The sequence below is a fragment of the Salmo salar genome, chromosome 06 (genome assembly GCF_965601325.2).
Source record: "Salmo salar chromosome 06, fSalSal1, whole genome shotgun sequence".
Classification (NCBI taxonomy): domain Eukaryota; kingdom Metazoa; phylum Chordata; class Actinopteri; order Salmoniformes; family Salmonidae; genus Salmo; species Salmo salar.
The window spans coordinates 56,822,886-56,828,885 of NC_138296.1; positions in this window are offsets into that span (position 1 = coordinate 56,822,886).

Genomic DNA, 6,000 nt, shown 5'->3' on the forward strand with positions numbered 1-6,000 from the left:
GTTTCTTTACCTCTACTCACATAATTTTATGGTCACCCTCCCTTCACATTTCTCACTGTCAATCGTGAATGATTATTCTTCAAGTTTTACCTGCAAAACGTCCTTGGAGCATCTGCATGCCGACCATTTGATCTCAATCACTTTCTTGGGAATATGCATTTAGATATTCTTAGTTATGTATGTGTTGTTTCGAATTATGTACAGTAAGCGAATTTTTGAGCAGAATTATGCACAGTAAGCGAATTTAGAGCGTATGGTGTTAACAATGGTAGCATAGACTACCTGTGTTTTGTTTCAATCAAAGTACGTATTTTGCCTAGTGGCATGCTGTTGAGTTGTGGCCACATGAGAGAAAAATGCAACCCTTCACACAAGCATCCTAAAATCTCATAAGAAATTGTGTATTTTTGTCTTACAGTAACATTATACTATGCTATTATATTAGGTTATGTAGAATACTATCATTATGTGATCTTGCAGACATTGATTCAGCTTTTTAAACAAGCACCATTCGCCAGAGCAGCCTGTTCTCTATGAGTAGAGCAGAGACTGTGCAGGAAGTAGAGAATCCCACACATGGGCAGAAGCTTCGGGACCTTTAGCTGTCAGGAAGAAAGATCCAGAAAAACTCTGTAAATAAATACATTAAAAAAATAAGTAACTGTTAAAAACAAGCATTAAAACATGTCTTGTTGAAGAAGTAAAAAGACAGAATCTTATTAGCCACCTTACACAATACCACCCATATCAGACATATACTATTTACATACACGCTACTACAAAAACAAACATACAATATATATTCGATAGGACTGCATATCTAAGGTACTCTAAGATGCATCATCTACACTGTGTAGCCTCCCACGATAAAAGGACAGAAAGGCTTTTCATTTCAGACAGGCGGGGCTGTAGTGCAATGCGTACTGGCGGCAGAGAAGTCAGGCGCAGGAGAGAAAACACTGATTTACAACGGTGTCGTTTAATATCCATAAACCACCGTCAACAGAACAATACAATAAATGGGTCAAACAAAACCCGGTAAATACCAGCATACCGTGCAAAAGCACTACAAGAAACAATTACCGACAAGGACATGAGGGGGAACATAGGGTTAAATACACAACATGTAATTGATGGAATTGGAACCAGGTGTGATGGAAGACAAGACAAAACCAATGAAAAATGAAAAGTGGATCAGCAATGGCTAGAAAGTCGGTGACTTCGACCGCCGAACGCCACCCGACAAGGAGAGGGACCAACTTCGGCGGAAGTTGTGACAGGGGCAGGGGGTGACCCAAGGGTTATGAAAGGGGGCCTCAGAGTGCAACCACCTCCAGACAAAGCACAGAGCACGTTCTGACACCGTAGGAACTCCTCATAAATTGCCTTATTCGAAAATGGATTAAATCATTTTTTTGCCTCATCAATCTACACACAATACCGCATAATGACAAAGCAAAAACAGGTTTTTAGACATTTTTGCAAATGTAATATTTAATAAATATCACATTTACATAAGTATTCAGAACCTTTACTCAGTACCTGGTTGAAGCACCTTTGGCAGGGATTACAGCCTCAAGTCTTCTTGGGTATGATGCTACAAGCTTGGTACACCTGTATTTGGGGAGTTTCTTACATCCTTCTCTGCAGATCCTCTCAAGCTCTGTCAGGCTGGATGGGGAGCATTGCTGCACAGCTATTTTCAGGTCTCTCCAGAGATGTTCGATCAGGTTCAAGTCCAGGCTCTGGCTGATCCACTCAAGGACATTTAGAGACTTGTCCCGAAGCCTGCGTTGTCTTGGCTGTGTACTTAGGGTCATTGTCCTGTTGGAAGGTGAACCGTCGCCCCAGTCTGAGGTCCTGAGTGGTCTGGAGCAGGTTTTCATCAAAGATCTCTCTATACTTTACTCCGTTCATCTTTCCCTCGATCCTGACTAGTATCCCAGCCCCTGCCACTGAAAAACATCCCCACAGCGTGATGCTGCCACCACCATGCTTCACTGTAGGGATGGTGCCAGGTTTCCTCCACACGTGAAGCTTGGCATTCAGGCCAAAGAGTTCATCAGACCAGAGAATCTTGTTTCTCATTGTCTGAGAGTCCTTTAGGTGCCTTTTGGCAAACTCCAAGCGGGCTGTCATGTGCCTTTTACTGAGGAGTGGTTTCCGTCTGGCCACTCTACCATAAAGGCCTGATTGGTGGAGTGCAGCAGAGATGGTTGTCCTTCTGGAAGGTTTTCCCATCTCAACATAGGAACTCTGGAGCTCTGTCAGAGTGACCATAGGGTTCTTGTTCACCTCCCTGACCTAGGCCCTTCTCCCCCAATTGCTCCATTTGGCCGGGAATTTTTGCTATATCACATTTACATAAGTATTCAGACACTTTGTCATTATGGGGTATTGCGTGTAGATTGATGAGGGGAAAAAACAATTACATCCATTTTAGAATAAGGCTTTAAAAAACAAAATGCGGAATAAGTCAAGGCGTCTGAATACTTTCCGAATGCACTGTACAACCCTGCCAAGCCGCACTGCTTCTTCAAACACTGCTCACTTAACCTGCAAGCCAGCTGCACCAATGTGTCTGAGGAAACACCGTCCAGCTGGCGACCAAAGTCAACTTACAGGGGCCCAGCACTCCACAAGGAGTCGCTACAGTGTGATGCGACAACAAAATCCCGGCCGGCCAAACCCTCCCCTAACCTGGACGATGCTGGTCCAATTGTGCACCGCCTCCTGGGTCTCCCAGACACAGCCTGGGATTGAACCTGGGTCTGTAGTGATGCCTCCAGCACGGCGATGCGGTGCTTTAGTCCGCTGTGCCACTCAGGAGACCCTAATGTAGTGATTTTGCAAATTGTAGTATACTGTAGTACAGTAGTGTTTTTCCGAACATTACTGTAGTATTTACTATAGAGTTTTAGTTGTATTTTCTTTGACACAGAAGTGGAGGCTTTCCTACTGGATAAATACTAAATGAGCCAATGTTCCATAACCTGTACGTAGGTTGGACTGGGGTCTGAATAGATAGTAAAGAACCTCTGATCTTTTCTATAACCTGTAGGGAAAACAATATATGGGTTTCTCATTTATGGGTGGTTCAAATTGCGATATGGGGGAGGGGAATGGGCAGGGTATATGCAAATAAAATTTGGCAGTATTTACTATAGTTAAAAAGAGTTTTTGCGGACTGAACTTGTGTAATAGGAAACACTTGTCTATTTTCTGTTGCAAAACATTTTTCTACGGTGTGCACTAATGAATGCAACCCTGGTTCTGTCTGAGCCCCGCGTGCTACCTGAGGGCAGAACATTCCTTGGCTCTGATCCAAATCAATCAGAGAAGTATGCCTATGAAGCTTGGTTGAACCATGGTGACCTCGGAGAGGCAGGATAAAACAACATGCATCCGGGGTAACTTCCAGTTATTTCCAGAGCGGTCCCGGTCTAACGCACCTTGGGCTGATTTTACAGTGAACTCCGCAGATCGGCTATCAGATTTTATGAGGGGTGTGTGTGTGTGTGTGTGTGTGTGTGTGTGTGTGTGTCTTGGCCCAACATGTGTTTCTGATGAGTCAATATAGATCTGCATTTCAAATGAAACCTAATGGGAAGCAGGAGAGCGGAACGGAGTAAGAGAAAGGAGAGCTGGATACACACACATGCACACGCGCACAAACACACGTAAAGACACACACACACACACAACCACTGTCGGAAAAGACCCTGCTGACGATCCGGTAACTACTCACTCGTGGCCAATTACGCCTCTGTGATGTGCCCCCCTCCTCCACCCCTCCATCCCAGCCTGCACTCCTCCTGTCTTACCCCTCTGGCATATTGTTTGCCAGAGAGAGGGAGCTGTGAAAGTGACTGGATCAAAAAGCGGAATCAAACGCTAGGCTGTCAGAGTCCCAGGTGATGATTAATGAACTGTGTTTCTCTATAGCTGAGAAGAAAGGAACGGAGCGGAGCAGGGAAATATACAGATGGGAGCTTTCATTGTAAGTACAGTAAGTAACATGTGTTAAGATAATATGTGTGAGAGGCTCACACGTTTCTGGGGCGGCCATTTGAAGCTAATTATCTTCGTCTGGGATGAAAGGTTTGAGGGATTTTCTTAGGCTTCCTTGAGAGTTAACAGTGAATACAAGGTCTCTCTCTCTCTCTCAGCCAGAAGAGGACATTTACAGGAAAACCTCTTTGCTGGAATTCATAAGTTTTTATATTGGATCCTGGACACAGAGGGCCACAGTCATGGCTTTGTGAGGGCCAAGTGGTCTCTGAGTGGTAGTGAAGAGACTCTCTGGTGGCGAATACCACACACACATACACAGACACACACACAGTGTGTGAGACTGATTGAGACGTTGGACAGAGCTGTATTGTATTGCGTCTCCTATTACGGATGTTCCACTCAAACCCCGGTCCTACTCCCACACTCATCTCTTCCTCAAGCATCAGGAACACAAGAGGTAGTCACATCCAAGCTGAAATGATTTGAGGTGAAAGAGAAAGGAAAAGTGGGAAGGAGGGAGAGCTGGATGTTTGAGACAGAGACCGAGAGAAGAAAAAGAAGAGAGAAAGGAAGGAAGGGAGAGACAGTTGAGAGAGAGAAGGAGAGAGAAGAGGAATAGAGAGAGATGGTGAGAATTATTGAGAGAGGATAGACAAGAAGATGGAGATATCATTGACACAGATAGAGAGATTGTTGAGAAGGAGTGAGAAAGAGAGGAGAGAAAGATATGGCAGGGGTAGGAGGTAATCACAGAGACAGTAGTTTAGGGGTGAGCCCATTGATCCAGGACAGTGAGGTTTCGCATTTCACCCCCTTAGTAGAAGCACTGGAGCTTGGCCATGGAACTGAGCCCTGTCCTGTCTGGCCAGTGTCAACTCCATCTCTGTGTGTGTGTGTGTGTGTGTGTGTGTGTGTGTGTGTGTGTGTGTGTGTGTGTGTGTGTGTGTGTGTGTGTGTGTGTGTGTGTGTGTGTGTGTGTGTGTGTGTGTGTGTGTGTGTGTGTGTGTGTGTGTGTGTGTGTGAGACAGAGACAGAGAGCGAGAGAGAAAGTGAGAGAGGCTGGCATACGGGATCCATCATATCAATAAATCACAAATACACATATTACACACTACACACGTCAAATACACAATTGTACCTCAAACATGTAGCCTTCTCGAGCAATTTCTCAAAATAAGCCTTGTTCTGAAAACAAATGAGTATTTGTTATGAAAGCTTTCAATTCAGCGATTTGGAATAGACATTGCATAGAGTAGATTCTGTTTCCACTTAACTATAAACTGAATCTAGCCTACATTATTCAAGTTTATGTCTTGTCCATAGACAAAAAGGCCAAGCCCATACTTGCTTTTTCCTCCCACACATTTGCCAACCTCTCCAGCAGGGGAACTGACTCTGAATGAATAATTTTACCCATGACAGACACAGACACACATACACACACAATTTAGTGAGTGGAGGATCCATTCTCAAAGCCATTGCTCTGTCACCCGAGCCCACGTTGATGGTTCGATGACCAGAGAGAACAGACGGCCGAGCATGTGGCATCTCTAGTGACCTATAGAAACTTCCCCTATCTGACCCACAGCAGTCCAGCTAATGGATCCTAACGAAGGCTTCGAACCCACAATTGCTCAGTGGCCACTGGCTACTCCCACACACACACGCACGCACGCTCACATGCACGCATGCATACAAGCGCACATACACACACCGAACACACACAGAACAATCTTGCGCACACGTAGACGCACACAAACCTTTGTGCGAGTGCAGTGAGAGGCCACTCAGATCTGAAACAGGGCAGGGGAACAACTTTGACCCCTTGGGTGAGGGCAGTGGAGTTTTAGAGTTGTGGTATTTGGGACAAATATGGGGGATGGGTGTTGGTGGTGATAAGATGCAGATGGACAGTTTTGCAGAGAGGGAAACAAGTTGTCTGTTGATGGTTAGATGTTTCTAAAGTAGGTGACACTGAACTGAAGA